This window comes from Odocoileus virginianus, chromosome 3 (genome assembly GCF_023699985.2).
Source record: "Odocoileus virginianus isolate 20LAN1187 ecotype Illinois chromosome 3, Ovbor_1.2, whole genome shotgun sequence".
Lineage (NCBI taxonomy): Eukaryota > Metazoa > Chordata > Mammalia > Artiodactyla > Cervidae > Odocoileus > Odocoileus virginianus.
In genome coordinates this window covers 57,769,740-57,788,797 of record NC_069676.1, presented here as the reverse complement: position 1 = coordinate 57,788,797, position 19,058 = coordinate 57,769,740, and the positions used below count along the sequence as shown (strand labels likewise).

The following is a 19,058-nucleotide window of genomic DNA, read 5'->3' as shown; positions in this document are numbered from 1 at the left end:
AGAGGGCCTGTAAAAAACCCCTTATGGGGTTTGATCCTCCAGTGTTTCCTGGGAGCCCCCTAAATGTGCAAGGACATGTGGCCCCGAAGGTGGAATCAGAGTCTTATCTTGAATAGATAATAGCTTGTCCCTCCCTTGAGTTGCCACACTAGCCAGGGCAGGTCAGCATCATTTCAGGACTAGAAAGATATGTCAGGATGAGGATACAGTTCACAGGGCCCAGTGCAAAATAATGTGAGATTCCTTGTTCAAAACTCATTTTAAATTTCAAAATGGTAGCCGCAGAGTGCACAGCCAAGCGCGGCACCCTTCTAAACACTGGGCCCTGCGTGACTGCACCGGTGTCTCAGCCATGAGGCTGATCTTGGTCAGAATCTTGTCCTTCTGGGACTCTGATGGATACCATAACCCAGTGAGGGACAGTGAGCCCAGGATGCCCTTTTGTGCTTGGAGGGGCTCTTTTCATTGTACAGAGGGAAGCACCAACATCCAGAAAGGAAAAGGGTTGTGCCCAGGTCTATGCAGCAAAATGAATGCTGTTCATGGAAGAGAGGAAAGAGGGCTTCCTGGTTTGTGGCTGACATGGATGAGCTCCCTACAGCTTCAGCAGGGAAGGTCAGGAAGTGGACGTGTTGGGGATGATTTGCTCAGAAGCCATCTGAACCCAGGACCCAATCTTTCAAGGGGTTGGTGAGCAACCGGGAAGTACACAGAGAAGGGAGAAGACACCCCAGAGGACTGGGCTCTGTTCTCTGAGCTGGTGTAACCATCACTGCTTAGACTGGACTGCAGGAAAAAGACCTGGAGGGTGGCTCGAAAGTCTGAGTTTGAGGAAGAAACAGGGCAGACCTAAGACCTGAGAGAGAAAGCTGCAGGTGCAGACAGATTTCAACTCCTCCATAATAAAGTGCTCTCTAAGGGGCCATCTGTCATGAAAGGACTGTTGTGAGAGTGAGTTCACCATCACAGAAGGTACGCAAGTGATTGTTGGCGGTCCCCAGTCAGGGATGCTGCTTACAGGATGCCTATCCTGGGAGGTGAGGAAGTTGGTGCCCTCTAGGTGCCCTCTGATTCCAAGAATATGTTACCTCAGAGCTAGATGGAAGGCTTAAAGTTTGGAAGTAGGTATAGGAATTCATTTGTTCGTGTATTCCTATGTTTGGTGGTAGTTAGTTGCTAAGTTGTACCCAACTCTTGCAACCCCATGGACTGTAGCCTGCCAGGCTTCTCTGTCCATACAATTTCCCAAGCAAGAATACTGGAGTGGATTGCCATTTCCTTCTCCAGGGGATCTTCCCTATCCAGGGGTTGAACCTGGGTCTCCTGTATTGCAGGCAATCGCCTGCATTGCAGGCAGTTCATATGTTTGGAAAATGTGTATTAACACTCCTCCTTTATGCTGACATTGTGTTAGGTACTAGGTGAGGCTCTGTCCTTGGAGTGCTTACAGAATGGGAAGGGGGAGAAACAGGTATGAATCAAATGATCACAAATAAGGATAAAATTACATTTTGGAGAGAGCCAGGAATCCAGAGAGTTCTCCCAAGGGAAGGAGACTTGGAAGTCTTGCAAGAGGATGTGACATATGAGTCAGGGCCCTGGGGAGCAGGGAAGGGCACTGTGGTCAGAGGGACAGTGTGAGCAGAGGGGCTGACGCTGGGGACACGTGGTCTTCCAGAACTGAAAGACTGATTTGGAGTTCAGTGATGGTGGCAGGGGCACAAGACAGGGGCAAGAGATGAGTGTGGGGAGAGACAGAGCAAGGCTTGGCAGAACAAGCTTGATGAGGGATAGAGGAGGTTGTTATCAAGGGTTTTGCTTGGTGGGAAGGGGGCTATGGCTGGTGTGTGGAGAATGAGCCAGAGGAGAGGCGGGAAGCCCAAAAGCTACAGGGAAGCTGGGCAGGGGTCCAGGAGTGATGAAGTGTTCAGGACTTGGGTGGTGGCTGAGGGAGGGGGGACTTTCCAGGCAAAGCAGGGACTATTTCGCTAGCCAGGGAGAGAGCAGAGTCAGGGAGGCCTGAGGCCTGGGGTTGGGGGTGCGTGGGGATGGGGGGAGGGCTCCATGGCCCCCTCATTGCCATCCTCTCCCAGGGTGGAGGCAGGGGGTGCCTGCCTCCACAGACATCTCCTGGAGAGGCCTCTCCCCATCTTTTCATCACCCCATCTTGGGCCTGTTCTTTCCTGAGCCCTGGGTACTGGTGGGACAAGCTGGCCTCATTTGCTGAATGAGGAAAGGAGGCAGAAAACATGAAGAGGCTAGGTGTCTGGCCAGAGTGACACATGGCTGGGCACAGAAGCTGGGTGCCTTTCTTGCTGCCCAGCCCAAGTACCCGAGGGCTTCTCAGCCAGCCCGGCTGATCCTCCAACTCACTCCTTTTACAGATAGAGAAACTGAGGCCCAGAAGCCTAAAGAAAGCAGGGATTTTTTTTTTCCAGGTTCCCTCAGCAAGTCAGCACTGTACTGGATTCAGACCCAGGTCTTCTGATGCCCAGCTCAGCACCCTTTCACTTAATCTTTCTGAGGTTGCAGTGTTTACTCTTTCACCTGTGCTGAAATAATAATAACAATAGCATCATTACTTGTTGAGCATTAATAAATAATGCATAATAAATATAAATAGGTAAATAATTGGTAAATGATAATATAAAGCATCATTATTTATGGAGTGCCAGGCATCATACCAAGTTGTTTGCATGTATTAATCTCATTTCATCCTCACACAACCCAGTAAGGTAGGATCATTCTTATCCCCAATTTGATTTGCAGATGAAGCAGCTAGAGCTCGGAGAAGTGAAGTTACCTGCCTGAGCCCACACAGCAGGTCAGGGGCTTGTCTGGAAGTTTCTCTTTCCTCTCCAGCTGAGCTGCCTGGAAGGATAGTGAGTCTGTATGCGCCTCTCCTTCCCACCCAGGGTTTTGCCTAAACAAATACCTAGTTCTTCTTCCTCTTCTGGCTTCCTCATGCAAAAGAGCCTCAGCTACCCCCCACCCTCACCCCTCTGTGGACCCCTCAATCAGAGACTTAAACTACCCATCATGTTACATGTTAAGAGGACACTATAACCTTGTTTAAAACTTTGAAGCTGGGCGCCTGAAATCACAGGTCTTCCCCCTGCCTTGGCCTCTGACTCACGATGTGACCTTGAACCCTTGCCTCCCTGGGCCTCAGTGTCCCCAAGGTACCACTGGGGGCTGGCTGCTTTGGACAGCCATCTGGCTGTGGCACTGAGACCCTGTGTAGCAGGAGAGCCCCCACCCCCACGTCGCAGCCTCTTCCTCTGTGACAGCCCCTTATCTCTGGGAGCGGCTGTTTACTGGGCCCCTCTTCCCTCTGGAAGTCTTCCCTCTGGGCTGCTCTTACACACCCAACCAGGGCCTTCTGGGGTGGGGTGCAGAGACAATGGCCTCATAAAGATCTTGGTGATAACTTGGTTTTTAAATCAGGTTTATGGCCCTGAAAGAGAAGAGGTTCTGGGCCCAGCTTCCTGTTGGAAGTGATTTGCCTAAAGAGAAACTGGTGGGCACCAGGACCAGCAGGAGGCTTACCTAGATTGCTCCCCAGTCCCAGCCCAGCTTCAACCTCACTCTGTGACCTTGGGCAAGTAACTCTCCCTCTCGGAGCTGTTCCTGAGGTGGAAGTGGGGATGGCGACCTCTGCCCACCTCCAGGGGACAGGTGTGAGGCTCATGGGTGTGTGCTGGGGCTCCTGGGAGCCCCTCCCCACCTCTATCTCCCCTCTCATCGTGGTCCCCCCCACCTCCTGCCCCCTCCGGAGGCTGGGGGTGCCACCTGCTGGCTCTGAGAGGAACTACTCAAAGGCTCACTGGGGGCTCAGTCTCCACCGTGACACAAGATGTGCTGATTCCCCTCCTCCTGCAGAAACGAGAGGTGTAGGGGAGGGAGACAGTCTCCAGCACACAGCTACTTAGGGAGCAGAGGGGACACTTGAGCCAGAGGTCCAGGGGCGGAATGTGCTCATCCGAAGGAGCACTGTGTTGACCCGTTGTTCAGAGGAGATACAGTGGCCGGGAAAGGAAGGTCACTCTGTGAGTCAGAGGTCAAGCATGGACTAGGACTGAGAAGTTCCAACTCCTAGTTGGAACATCCTCCAGCCTCTGGGATGGACAGAGTCAGGGTGGGGACAGTCAGCTCATAGTCGACTACCATAGCCTCCCCACTAGCCCCCTGCCTCGCCTCACCTCACCTCTTGCCCCTGTTAGCCCATCCTCCTCAATGTACCACCATAATCCCATCGATCTCCTATTTAAAATCCTGCACTGGCCCCTGCTGACCCTCAGGACAAAGGCCAAACTTTACTACCTCTCCAACCTTATACCCCACTATGTCCCCTCTCTGTGCCTCAACCACGCTTTTCTTCCTGTTCACACATACCAGGCTCTTTCTGGCCTCCAAGCTTTTGCACATGCTGTTTCTTCTGTCTAGAACACTGTTCCTGCCCCTGCATTGTATGTAGCCCTTTAACCTCAGATGTCAGTTGAAATATGTCTTCCCCAGAGAAGTCTTAGCCTACCTAAACAAGAACCTCTATATCCAACCTGTTATTCTCTGTTTCTTTCATCATTTTTTTTCTTTTTTTGGTGTGGCATGTGAGATCCTTGACATTAGTTCCTTGACCAGGGATCAAACCTGTGCCCCCTGCAGTGGAAGCACAGAGTCTTAACAACTGGACTGCCAGGGAAGTCCTTGTCATAATTTTTATATTATTAATTTGTGGTTTCCTTAGTGTTTGTTTATGAGCTCTATGAAGGTAGGGCTCAGAGTAGGCGTTCCACTAACTTGCATCGTTTGAGAGAAACAGAGAACCTGAGAGTCAGAGGTCCCACTCCAGACCTGCTGTGTGCCCTTAAGAGGATTCTAGCCTTCTCTGGGCCTCAGTAGACCCAGTGAGAGGGAGGTATGTGGCCTCTGTGGGCCCTCTTGGTCTGATGATCTGTGAGCTATCTGTGTACCAGAAGGACACACCCTTGTTCCCAGGGGCCCTAAGACCAAGGCCAGCTGGAGGCTGGGGAGAGGCTGAGATGGGCAAGGTCTTGAAGCCCTTATCTCCGGGGACCCTGTCAAGCCTTGGTGGTGACAGCCTGGCCCAGCAAGAGCAGTTCTAGGAATCTAGGGTGGGAATATGGCCTGAAGTCCCCACTGGCCCCTCTGCCCCACCAGATAGCCACTGCGCTGAGTGTCCAGGAGGGGGAGGGGCAGTGTCCTCTGTGTGCCTCTTTTGGTTCCCTCGCTTTTAGGTACAAGGACCGACCTGCTCAGGGTGTGCAAGATGCAAAGACACTGCACTGGGAGTCAGGAGTCCTGCCTTCCCGGCCCCTTCTGTCCCTGCTGACCTCAGGCAAGCCCCTCCACTCTCTGGGCCTCAGTGTCTGTGCCTGTCCGATGGAGGCACTCTAGGGCTCTTCAGGCCCTGACATCCAAGATGACTGTGCCAATGTGTGGGACATGCATGCTGCGACCTCACCCCAGGCCTGGGGAGCCTGGAGGAGGGGCAGTGCTGGGAGCGTGGGAGAGCCAGATGTGGTGGCTGCTGGCGCTGCCTGAGTGAGTGCTGAAGCGGCCTACTGGGAATTCTCCCACTCAGGCGCCCTTTCTGGCCCCCCTCCCTCACCCTATGGAGAGCTTCGGCTTCCGGCTCTAAGGAGCGTGGGTGGGGGCTGAGGAGGGGGGTCAGTTCAGCCTGATTCCCTCCTTTAGAGAAGAACATGGTCCTGAGAGTCTAGACTAGAACCTGGGTGACTGTCCTGGACTCACATCATAGTCACTCTCCATCCCTAGGCCTCAGACATCCTGGCTGTCAAATTAGCGGTTGCACAGGCTTGCCTCCGTTGGACTTCTGGGACAGCAGCTCCTGGTGACACCAAAGAATCAGGCATCTTTTGTGGAACTTTCTCACTCTGCCCTAGTCCTTGAACAAAATGCCTTTGGTGCATCACTTACTCAGGCCTCTCAACAACCCCATTTTACAGCTCAAAACACTGATGCTCTTTGAGCTCAATTCATGTTATGTGTCCACAGTCACACGGCTAGGACATGGCAGAGTTGGATTGGAACTACCCATATTAGAGCCTTGGTCCTTAATCCTTGAGCATGACACTGTGCAGTGGGAAGGGGATATACTGAACCCCAAGGCCTGCAGCTCCTCTTTCCCTCTGCACTCTTTACCTCAGGCAGGGCTCCCCACACCTCATGCTCTGCCCACTCACCCTCACCCTGGCCTCTCCCAAGACAGGATGGTCAGAGGACCATAGCATCTGGACAGGTGGGAGACTGCTTGTGGCTCGTCCTGTCCACAGTGGGGCTGGGAGCCATGCTGACCACCCCAGTGTGACGGCACTGCTCTGCCCACTGCTCACCCCTTCAGAGTACACAGGGGAAACTGAGGCCCAGGAGTTTAAATGACTTGCCCAAGATCCTGTAGCTTCGAACTGCTAAAACTGGGATTTGAACCAAGCTCCATCTCCATCTCTGAAACCTGCCCTGTCAATCATGACCCTTCTTCCTCAACTGTCCAGCCCTCGGTGAGTGCCCTGTGGTGTTCCGTGTGATTCTGCATCCCCCAACTCCATCTCGGCTGTGAGGAGGCGTAACAGCCCTGGTGCCTGCCAAGGGTTAATGGTGGTAGGGGCTAAGTGATTCCAGATGGGCCAGCCGGACGGCCGGGCTGGCCGGAAACCGGCGGCCGCCAGCTTCCCAGGGGAGCCACCAGCAGCCGCCCCCTCCCCTCTATGCTGCATCTCTGGCCCCCAGCTGTCCCCTTGCCCTGGGGCCCACCCAACTCCTCTCCCTAGCTAGAGTCCAGATCTAAGAAACTTGTAGACAGAGCATCCCAAGGGCCCTCCAGCACAGTGAGCCCATGCCTACTATGAACAGATGGGAAAACTGAGGCTCAGAGAGGACAAGGTACCTATCCAAGGCCACACAAGAAGTGCATAGCTGGGTCTCGTGACTCCCAGACTATCTGGTTTGGGTATTAGGATTCGAAATGCCTCCTTGTTCTCCCCCACCAACCCCACTGACCTGGTCCTAGCAGCTGGACCATGGTTTCAGAGGTGAATGTCCAAGGCAGATGCTAGGAGGGGAGTTGCAAAGACTGATGAAATCTTTGGACAGGAAGGCCTGCCCCTGTGTCTTTGGAGTCCCTGGACTTCCCCTATGACTCCCTTGCCACTGAGCTGGACCAGGCGCCCTCCCTTGGGAGAATCGCATAGCCCCCACCCCAGCATGTGCACCTAGTCTGAAGAACCCTTCTCCCGCTGTGTGGTCTAACCCAAATGTTCTCTTGGGCAGTCCCCATGGGACAAGACCAAGAAATGAGCACAAGATTGGTGACCATGGTTGGAATGAAATCCTAACCTCCTTCCCCCATGAACAGACACCTGGGTTGAGGTGTTGGAGGAAAAAGGGTGTAGAAAGAGGGCAGGATGGAAGGAACTCTGGGCAGAGTCAGGTAGGTCTCCACCTGGGACACCTCTCTTTCCCTCTCTGGGACTCCATTTCCCCATGCGTTACAGCAGTAGGGATAGGGTGACACAACCCAACTCTCATTAAAAATGTTGCCCTTGGTCAGGAATCTGTGATTAGAGACTTGTTCTGACCTGAGGAAGTGAGGGTTGAAGAAATGAAAGGATGGGACTTCCCTGGAGGTCCAATGGTTAAGACTCTATGCTTCCACTGCAGAGCACGTGGGTTCAATCCTTGGTTGGGAAATTTCAGCATGCCATGAGATGCAGGCAGGAAAAAACAAAAGGAGAGGGTGAGAGGTCCAGGGGCTCCCAGAGAAGCCTTGGCAGACCTTGGTGCAGAGGTTGGAAATGGAACACAACAGTACTGGAAGATAAATGAGAGTTGGGGAAGGGATAACAAGGAAGAGGGTAGGACAGGAGGGCCAGTCGACACTGCGGTGTGGGTCTTCCGTTGAGGTCAGAGCACCTGAGTCTGTTCTGATATGTACAGACCTGATCCTGCCTTAGCTCTGCTGTAGCTCTGTGAGCTTGTGAAGCTCATCTGACTCCTCTGGGCTTCAGTTTCTTGTCTATACAACAAGGAAATAATCCTTTCCTGGTCCTCTGGGGATTTTGAGATGATAGAGGAAGATGTCTGGAAATCTGAAGTTTGCTGGGTGACCTTGGGCATGTCTCTTTCCCTTTCTGTGCTAATTCACCCATGGACCTTGATTTCTTCTTATGAGAAGTGATTGATAACCTCATAAGGGCTTTTTCTCTCTTCTAAGTCACCTTTTTTCAGAAGCCCTTTCTGATTCCCTCAAGCCTCAAGGAGTGCCCCCCTTTCCGGGCACTGTATCTCCCACTAGCTGGGTACACTGAAGTCAGAGACTGTAACTTACCACTGCACCCCCAAAACCTGGCACAGTGTCTGGCACATAGTAGGTGCTCAGCAAGCTTGTTTAATGAATGAGTGTCGACTGAGTCACCGGATGGGTTATCAGAGCTCCCTCTGCAGATGGGAAAGCAGAGGCCCAGAGAGGGGACCCACCCCCGGGTGCCACAGCCAGGGGAGGCTACCACCCGAGACAGGCATCAGGCTAGTGGGCCAGGCCACTCTTTAATAAAAGTGACTCAGCGGCTGGCTGGCGTGGGCTGTGGAATTTCTAAACATCCCCTCACATCCTGAGTGAGCAGGCTACGGGAGCGAGCAAGCAGAGGGAAACGAGGAAGAAAAACAAGAAACTTGGGGGAAAAGAAAGAGGGAGGGGGAAACTAAAATTGAAAACAGACACACGCGTCCACCCTCCCCGCCCCCAGCCCCCCTTCTCCCAGCTGAGCCAATCAGAGGCTGCTCTGCAGCCTTTCCCCCAAAGTAGGGGGGTGGGGGCAGGGAAGCCCACAGTGGTGTGAGCTCCTGGGGCCGCCAGCGGCCCACAGTCCCTGCCCGCCCTGTCTGGAGCCAGAGAGAAGGAGGGACTGGGAGGAGAGAGCCGGGGCCCCTCTGACCAGCGCCACCAGGCAGCAGCCTGCGCTGAGCGACCCAGGCAGCCAGACCCAGGGCGGCCCCTCCTGGCAGCCCTTCTCCTCCACAAGGATGCTTTGGGAGTGAGGCCACTCCTCACCCTGTAGTCCTTCACTCCCTCCATTCTCCTGAGGCTCTGGGAGCCTACAGCGCTCTTCACTGTCCTCCCGCTCTGCCACTGCCCCACTTCAGGTCCAGCAGAGTCCTTCTGATGACAGGGGAGAGTAGGAAGTGAGGAGGTCTTCCTGGAGGGGGTGACAGCCCAGAGCCCAGGACTTTGCCCACACTTCAGAAGGCATCAGCAGCAAGGTAAGCGCTGGGAAGAGGAGGGAGCCCCAGACTCTTGTCCTGTCCCCTTGTCCCAGACTGCGCCTTCTTGGGTAGGTAAAAAAATGGAAAATATTTTTAACAAAACCAGATGGGAGGAGGCTCTGAGATTGTGGGCGACATCTGGGCTGGAGGAACCAGCTCTCTCCTGCTCAGGCTGCTTCTGGGGTGGGTGCCCCTTGCCCTCATCAAACAAATCCCAGGGGTTTCTGGCAGTGAGAGGGGGAGGAGAGGCTTCCAAAGCAAAGCACTGCCTGTGGGGGGCCGTGAGGAGAGCTGGAAGGAGTATGAGAGGGGAATTGGGAGATGGATCCGGAGATGTATTCATGTATCCGGCCAGATACATAGAAAGGGAATCTAGCAGGGGGCTGGGGACCTCAGACCCACAGCCTCTGTCCCTGGGCCCAAGCCTTGTCCCTAAGAATCTGTCTGGCTCTAGGCCAGTCGGCCGCCAGGCAACCTCTCGGGATTTAAATGGATTTGCAAATTTTCCGGATTCCTAAGATGTCCTTCCAAACCCCCAGTGGCTGGGAAAGTGCGAAGGCGAGGGGGCAGAGGCAGGCCCGTCCTCATGCAGGCTGGGCTGGGGGTCTGGATTCAGCCTGGGGGCCCCTCTGTGAAGAAAGGGAGTTGGCTTTTGGGCCCTTTCCTCTGGTCAAAGGCAGCTTCTCAGGCCTTCTCATTTCCCTTTTTCTCCGCGCCATCCTAAAACATGTATCTGATCACCATCCCTTCCGTGAGTCTCCCCAGAAGATGGTACCTATGGGAAGCCCAAACTCCTAACAGCAGCTGCCACTCATTGACACATTGCATGCTAGGACCATTCGGGGTGTTTTCTATCCTGGATTTCATGTAGCGTTCACCAGCAAGTCCAAAGGCAGGGACTGATTTTATACCAAATTTATGGGTGAGGAGACAGAGGCTCAGGGCAGCCACACAGCTGGTAGGTGGCAGAACTCAGGAGATAGTAAGCTCCCTGCCCCATCACACCAGACTTGGGTTTTGTGTTCCTGACAGTCAGATCCCAGGATTCCCAGAGGAATTTTCATGATCCTGCCTGTAGGCACGCCCTTCCTCACTACCTTCCCTTTTCCTTTAAGGACCCTCCCTATTCTACCTCGTCCAGGCAGCCTTCCTTGGTTCCTCCAGTCTTCCAAGAGCTTGCCATGCCCATCATCCTGGAGCTTGTTGCTTGACCCTCTGTTTGTGTTCTGTTTACATATCAGAGATTGTTTGGGTCCCGGGCTTCCCCATCCTGTGTTCTGACCCCAGTGCCCATGGGAAGGCAGCGGGACTGAGCAAATGTGGTTGTAAAGGGGAGTAGGGACCTACTGAAGACTTTGTGTTTCCAAGGGTGAGCCCAGAACCCAGGCCTCTTATCTTCCTTCCTTTCTTCCTTCCTTATCACCCTCTGGGTGCCTATCCAGAATCTTACATGGTCTTCCCGACATTTTTCTATATCAAGGGGGGAATGTTCCTGCCTCTGTGATCCCAAAGTACACAGAGACCTCTAGTGAGGTCTTCTGAAGTCAGGCCATCTTCCCTTGCCTCCAGGAAGCAGGGCCTTGAATCCACAGCAGTTGGGAACATGCAGATTATGTTGGTCACCATCCTGGAGTGCTAACTCTGTGCTGGGTACAGAGCCTGGAACCTCTCAGGCCTTATAATCCCCATCGCAGGTCTTTAGAATCAGTATTACGATTACCCCTGTTTTGAAGACAAGGAAAACAAAGCTCAGAGAAGCTAAGTGACTTTCCCAGGGTCGCACAGTTGGTAGAGTTGGTATGTAGGATGAGGTCTGCCTGAAACCAAAGACTTAACCTCCTTGCTCCCAGGGAGGCTCTGGTAGGAGGAGAGAGTCTCCATCTTCCCGCAGAGCCTGTTCCTGGGTCCAGCACCTTCTCCAGCAGAAAGTTTAGATCCCGGGTCCACGCGGCCCCGGCTTGGTCCTGAGTAAGGAGGGAGACCATCTGGTGAGCCCCCTCCCTTCAGTAGTGATCAGGCAGCCCTCCCTCCTCTGTGGGAAGAAGAGCTGAGACTTCTAATTGCCCACAGATGTGGGGCAGTGGAAAGCACCGTGGATTCAGAGTCAGGAGACCCAGCGCTGGTCCTGGCTCAACTCAAATCCTCTGTGTGGCCAACCTCAGGCCCCCACGTCCTCTTTCTTGCTGCGCCTGCATCTGGAAGGCAGTGGGCATGGTGGGTAAACAACACCAGTTTCGGGCATCTGATGATGCTCCCTTGCCTCTAGCTAACTGCGTGACCCTGGGCCAGTGCTCTGCCTCTCTGGGCGACAGGTCCCTGCTCTGTGAGCAGTAGGGTAGGACACAGGGTCGATAAGGTAATAATATAGATAAGGCACTTAGCATGGTTCCTGCATCTCGTGCGGCTGGACCCAATGCCTAAGAGAGCCAACAGAGTGCCTCTGCTCTCCCTGCCTCCTGTACAGGACGACACGGCTGTAAGATTGGCCTGCACCTCGTGAAGGGCTGTAGCCGTGGAAGGGAAGGGACCTGGGCGTCATGGCTGTGCTGAAGGCTCACTTCCATCCTCCAGGCACAGTCTGGCTCTGAGACCAGCTGCCTTCTGGGCTGAAGGAGGGAATTCTGGGCCTTTTGCTTAGGTTGGGCTACTGAACGGTGAGGAGGGAGAAAGGAATGAGAGGGCCCCAGGCACTCCTGAAACACCCCCATGCCCTATTTCTGGCAGATGGTTCAGAACCCGCAGACAGTGGACCCTTGGAAGGGGGAGATCTTCCCCCACTATTTTCCACACCTCCCCGCTCTGCCCATTGGCCATGTCTTCCCATCATCAGAACTTGAAACACCTCAACTGGGAAGCCATGTGTGAGAGAGGACAGAACTGGGAGCAGCCTTCTCTGAGCATTTTCACTGTGCTTTTTACATCCATTACCATCAAGTCCACGGCTGTATTCCTCAGCACTTAGACCAGGCCTGGCATTCAGTGACTGCTTAATAAATATTTGCGGAACTAATTTAATCATTGCAAACTACCTCAAGGAGTGGACATAAACTCTCCATTTTATAGATAAAGAAATGCCCAGAGAGGTTAAGAGGTTAAGTCAGTTGCTCTAAGTCCCACAGCTAGGATATGATGGAGTCGGGACTTAAACCTGGTGTTTTTGACTCCAGAGTCCATGACTGAGAGACTGGGTGGGGCCTGGGCTTCAGCCGTGGAGGCCCCTTAGAGTTCTAGAGGTGGTCATCAGACCCTGGAACCCATCCTGTATGACTGTGGGTGAGTCAGTCCCTCTCTGGGTCTCAGTTTTCCCATCAGTAAAATAAGGATTTTGAACGAGATGATCCCTGAGTTCCTTCCAGCCGTAAAACAATTCCAGGATTCCAAGCCACGCCAGCCCAGATTGGCAGCCACACAAGCCCTGTTGTGTACTCAGGGATCATGCATATTTAACTTCACAATGAAAGGGTTTTTTCTTACCCTTTTTCTGCACGTTACAGAAAGTGGTCAGGATCAATGACCACTAATGGAAAATGGTGCCCTATAATCAAGAGGAAGAACTTTCTGACAATCAGAGCAGCCTGGAAATGCACTCTATTTCTTGGGGGAGCTCTGAGGGTGTGTTTCCCCAGCACCCACAAGCCCATTTTTCTTGGATACTGAGGAAGGAGGGTCAGGAGGAGTGCCTGTGAAGGGTTGTGTGTGAATGCTGTGACTCTTTGCTGATTTTTGAACTTCATATGCTCTGATTTCAAAGCAAGGCTTTGGCCCATGGTAGATGGACAAATGGTGGGGTCCAGAGGCAAGGGAATGAATACAGAGACCCACCTCTAATGAGAAGAGTGTGGAATTCACATACTGTTGCTCCCAGTGTATAAGCCAAACCCTAGCCCCTCCCAACACTTCAGGCCCAGAACCCTCAGGCCAAAGAACTTCCTGAACCTCCAGGCCATGACCCCAGGAACCCCCTTCCTAACCCCAGCCTAGTGTAGGAGGTTGAAAATCAAAGTGTATCATTTTAGCTGCATTAGCACCCTCTCTTCTCCTTGCTTCAGTTCAGAGATCTTTAATTTCTCAGGTGAGCAAAACCTTTCATCTGCCAGAGGTACCAGCTTCTCTGCCCTGTGATGGAAAGGGTTGTTACTTGGGAGGTGGGGGCAGCAGGGCCAGGGGCTCAGACAGTTCCTGAAGGTCAGAGATGAAAAGGACTATGGGGATCACTGTGTTCAACTTCCTTATTGTATACAGGGGAAACTGAGGTCCAGAGAAGAGGAGGGATGTGCCTCAGATATAGCACTGAGCCCAGGACCCAGCCTGCTGGCCTGGACTTTCCTCTGTGCCAGCACGTGTTGGATCCTCTCCACCCGTCTCTGTGGCCCAGGGCTAAGGCTCCAGCTCTCACTAGGTTGAGGCCACAGGGCAGAGTTTAGGCTAGAATGTAGCAATGCCACCCCAATGAGGGATGGGATCCCCTCTGGGTAGTCTTGTGGACCATGGAGCCTTTGATTACATCACTTCTCCATCCTGGCCATAATTTCCTTTTGTATAAAACCAGGGGGCAAGGGGACAGTTCAGAGAACCCAAAGGTTACATCCTGCTCCGTCCTTAGCCCCTGAGAGCTCCTGTCGGCTTTGTGTGGCTGTGTCTCATCTTATTGCTGTCCTGGTTACCTTCTGTCTTGGTAAGTGGGGCCATAAGGGCTGTGACGCCCTCCTTTCCCTCCTCTTCTAGCTTCTCTACTCCTGAGGCTGAGCCTAAGAGGTGGATAGAGGGAGGAGGTTCCAGGATCAGCCCCAGGGGGCAGGGCTCAGATTTACAAACCTGTCACTGAAGCCCTGACTTCTCCTAGCCCAGGGCTTTGGGCATGAAGGTAAAGGCTCAAGGGTGACTCAGTGGACTGTGGGCTATTCCAGTCTTACCTATATTTATGTTCTTATATCATGTTGTTATCAGGCTGGGGCCTTTCTGTTGAATGAATAGTAAAAGTGATAAGTACATGGAGAGATGGATAAACAGGTTGGTGGATGGATGGATGGATGAATAGATGGCCTCCGCTTTAGACCAGGGAGCAGGGATGACTTCATAAGCATTCAACATGTGCAGGCACAGAGGATTTCATGCTTAGAAGGGCCTTGCCTTGAAATGCTTAATAGTTTTTTTTTTAACAAGGGTCCCGACATTTGCATTTTGCCATCATCCCATCAAATTATATAGTTGGTCCTGCCAGGGAATTCAGGCTGGGTTTGAGATAGCTTCATCCCCAGAGCTGATCTCGCTGCCTCTACTGTCCCCATCCTAATCTACACCGTCCCATAAAATGCCAGGCCACTCCTGTCACTCCCCCTTGTGGAGGCCCTCCATCCCCATAAGTGCTTAGACATGCACTGTTGTCACCCCAGGCAGCAGCCAGCCCCCCACCCTCACTGTCAATCCCTGACAAGTCAGCTTCCCAGTGCCTCCAGGGCAGAGCCCACACCCCAATCTTTTCCCAAAGTGACCTCTGCCTTCCTTCTCTGCCCATCACCTGCCTCTTTGCTGACAAGCCCGTTTCCAGCCTCACAGTCCTTTCTTTGCCATCACCCGATGCCTCATGATCTCCCACTTCCTTAACTGCTCATACAGAGCTTCTGTGGAATAGCCTTCCCTGGCGTCATCCCCCAGGGAGCCCAGCTCACAGCCTCTCCTCCCCTCAAACCATCCTATAATCATAACAGTTACCATTGACTGAGCCTGTCACATCAGGAGCCTTTCATCATCATCTCTAACCCTCACAGCAATGGAAAAGGGTGTCTCTTTTGTGGTTTTCCAGGAAAATGGGACTCAGGGAAGTTAAACTCCGAGAAGTCGAGTGGTTACAAGGCAGTGGATTAAGTGGCTATATTGCTGCTCCTGGCCTGGCCGAGCCCCTCCGCGTGCTTTCACTTCCCTGGGAGGCATCAGGCACTGCCCCCTGGCATCAGAGTCCCATGTATCTGTTCAGCCCCTTCATCACCCCAAACCATCACCTCCCTAGATGGAAAGGGTACCATCACCTACTATCCCAGTTTCCCAGCCCAGGGAGTCCCGAGTTATTACAGGGCAGCTGAGGACCAGAGAGCTGACCTTCCACAGCCATTTGATCTCTCATGCTGAGTAAGCATCTATGAGCACCTGTGTGCGTGCTAAGTCACTTCAGTCATGTCCGACTCTTTGTGACCCTATGGACCGTATCCCGCCAGGCTCCTGTGTCCATGGGATTCTCCAGGCAAGAATGCCAGAGTGGGTTGCCATGCCCTCCTCCAGGGGATCTTCAGGACCCAGGGATCAAACCCACATCTCTTATGTCTCCTGCATTGACAAGCAGGTCCTTTACCACTAGCACCACCTGGGAAACCCATATTGGGCACCTACTGTAAGCCTAATCCTATATGAGGAACTTGAAGATATTCCCCCAGATTGTTGGGCTTTCTCTTTTGTGAAAAGTCGAACTAAGGGACTAAGACAAAGAGCAGGTTGGCAGACAGTGGACTGGGAGTCATTAGCCTTGGGTTCTGGTCCTGGAGGAGGAGACCCCACCCCCACCCAAGCTGAGCCTGCTGACACCTAGTAACAAACAGCAGCGATGCTTCTTGGCTTTCTCACCACCCTGTTTCCCACACAGACCCCTTTGCTGACAAGCCTAGCCTAGCCGGGTCTCAAGGCCAAGTGAGTGAATGAGTGAGTGACTTATTCTCCCGTGAGTGAATGAAGAAGAGTCACGTGGCCACTGACTTGGCCGAGGGCTGTGCGCCAGGCCCTGCTCTGTGCATTTCACTTGAATTAACTCATTTGAAGGCCTCGACAACTCGATGACGAGCCCGGACTTACAGAGGGGAGACTGGAGGCACAGGGAGGCGGAGTAACAGTGAGTGGGAGACTCAGGGTGAGCACCTGGAGGAAGAGGTGAGAGAACAGATGTGGGGAAAATAAGGGGACTAAAATGTGGGAGTTTTCTCCCCTCTGGCTCTGAAGCGCTAGAGGGCTATGAGGGGAATCTCAATGCTCTGTAATTGGCATCAGTTAATGGCAGGTTCTTGTTAGCTAGCTGCCCCGCCCGATGTGTGGACTCTGGGCTGCTGGGGGAAGGCCGCGTGCTGGTGGGTCAGTCCACACGGCCGAGGCCCGCCTGCCCCCTGCCCACTTGGCTCTGAGAACCCATTCTGTGTGCGGCCCCCACCCCAGCCGGGGGCTGATCCTGGGCTGGCAGCAGCCAGGGGAACAGAAGGTTTACTTGTCTGCGCCTGCCGTACCCCCCTCCCCAGTCTGAGCCCGGGACCCCTCTCGGGGGCTCCTTTGGCTGCCAGGGCCTGGCGCTCTCTGTTGCCATGGCACCGGCCGGAGATGAGGCTCTGGGGGGCGGTGAGGGGCGGGGGTTGCAGGGAGGACAGCCGAAGGATGGTGGAGGCCTAGAACTCTGCAGCTGCAGGGGCCCCTGGGCCATCTGAACAGTGGAAAGGGGGTGCTGGGGCCCCAGCAGGGGTAGGCCTGGACCCCGAGTGCAGCATAGCATTGCACCTAGCCTGACTGCCGGGATGCTCTGTCTGAGGCCTTTGGGACAGGGCTTGTGGCAGACCAGAGCCCTGCTGTCCTCAGCAAAGACTCCTCTCCTCAGTGTAGATGCTGACCCTCAGGTTCTACAGTGATGTCCCCGAAAGGTTCTGAGATCCCGCCTTGCTTAACTTCCAAATTCGTGGGTGAGCTGGGATAGATCCCCTGCTCAGGACTCTGACCTCTGAGGACATCGAATACCTGAGAGCTTGACCCCGTTAGGGTGAACCCATGTGGGAGTGTTTCTCTGTGAACAGACCTGTTTCTGGGCAGAAGCTAGGCAGTCCTACACAGCGGTTAAGAATACATGTTTGGAGTCAGTCAGATGGGCCTGAGTTTGAATCCCAGCTTATCATTGGCTTTTATTAATTTTCTGTGTGACCTTGAGCAAGTTGCCATACCTCTCTGAGATTTAGTTTCTTCCTCTGTGAATAGGAATGATGATTGTACCCTCCTCACAGGATTGTTGTGAGGATGAAACCAAATTCCCAGGTCATGTCATTTAGCAGAGTGCTTGGCTCTGAATTAGTAAGGGCTTTTGTTTGTTTTCACATTGTGGAGCATCAGAAAAATGAACGGGAAGAAAGATGCCCTGCTTGTGGGAACAGGGGGGCATTGACAGTGGTGAATGGAAGCAGGAATAATGGGTTGAGGATATAAAGAGATAGATTGAGCACATGTAATAAAAGTTTTCAAATAGCCTGACCCCTGAGGAACCTGAGCTGTCCAAGAATGGAACAGGCCATGGTGAGGTGGTGAGATCCCTATAATGGGAGGTGTGCAGTTGGGAGGCTGGACAACCTCTTTGTTTGCAGAGAGCCTGGGGGAGATGTGAAGTAGGAGGACTTATAGCCCATCTCACACCTAAGAAGATAGGGTTCTGTGAAAGATGATGTGACTGTCTGCCTCTTTGTTCTGCCAATTTCAGTTTCACCCAGCTAAGAGGGGAGAGGTTAGGAAATAGAGGGTAAACAACAGCCTGCTGACTCCTTTACTGAGCTAATACTGTATGTCAGGCACTCAGAATTTGCCTCCTGCCTTAGAAAGGCTGTTACACGGGTGTTGTGCCTGTGTGCTCTGGGATGAGTCCACCCGGGATCGAGCGCGGCTCCACCACTGGGAACTCTGTGACCTCGGGCAAAGGATTGCACTGTCTGTGCCTTGTTCTCCTTATCTATAAAATGCAGAAGCAACACCGTTGTCATGGATTGTTCTGAGACCATTCACATTAAGGGCTTGGCCCAGGCATTGGGTGATAAGAACTAAATCAGAATTAGCTATTCTTCTTATTTTCAAGGTCTTCTAAGTCGTTGTTCCTTTTCAAAGGGGGCATTGAGGCCTATCTGGGATCTAGAGGACTCTAGTCCAGGGATCCACTGGGCCTGGGCAGAGCCAGGCCACAATGGCCCAGGGGGTGGCCACGGGGACAAGCAGGGGGCCAGTGAGGCGCCGGAGGAGGCAGGAAGCGTTTGCTTGGCGGGCGGGTGGACAGGGGTATGTGGCGGGCCTCCCTCCCTCTCTGACCTCCTTCTCAGGCCGGTTCCCAGCCTGTGTGGGGACCCAGACCCCCTCCCCTGGGCCCCCAGTGGCCGTGAGGCACACACTGAGCGCTTTCCCACGAGCCGTTCCAAGTAACTAGGCCTGCTCCCCCTACCTCCAAGCGCCTGCTCTGCTCCTCTGCGGCGGGTGAGGGCTGTGTGGCAGGAGACGGGGGCTCGGACTGGGAGGGATCAGTCCATGTTTTATCAGCCTGGCTCCGATCCAGACAGATGTTTCGTTTTATTTTGAACTTCCAGGAAAGAGGTCATTTCTTTCCATTGTGTCCCTGGGGAGGCCTCCTGGGGAGAGAAGAACAGAGTGAGTGACAAGAGCGTGGGGGCCTCGCTTGGGCCCCCAGGGAGCTGGAAGGACAGCATCCTGCCCCCTCTGTGGTGCCCTGTCTGTCAGCAGGGCAGGGCGTGAAGGTTCTTACAGCTGGGCTAAGAAGCCAGCCTTTATGTAGGGTGGATGGAGAGCCGTGGAGGCACCAGGGAAGGACATGGTTGGGTGGGGATTTCAGGAAGTTTCCTCTGGTCAGGGGGTGAGGACAGGCAGGAAGGCTCAGACTAAAGGCGATATGGGAGTGTGTGGTAACATGGGGTAGCCAGAGGCCACCAAACTCGTGCTGGAGGGGGTGGGGTAGGGCCATCAGAGTG

At 53.5% G+C, this 19,058-nt stretch overlaps 1 protein-coding gene across 1 annotated transcript in view; it reads left to right on the top strand.

Annotated features, from left to right (window-relative positions):
• The first annotated feature begins 8,885 nt into the window (after nucleotides 1-8,885).
• The window catches only part of PDGFRB (platelet derived growth factor receptor beta), a 37,314-nt gene continuing 27,141 nt past the window's right edge, over nucleotides 8,886-19,058 (top strand). The window contains exon 1 of the mRNA XM_070465636.1: nucleotides 8,886-9,300. The gene's annotated coding sequence lies outside the window, so the exon portion shown is untranslated. The remainder of the gene's footprint in view (nucleotides 9,301-19,058) is intronic.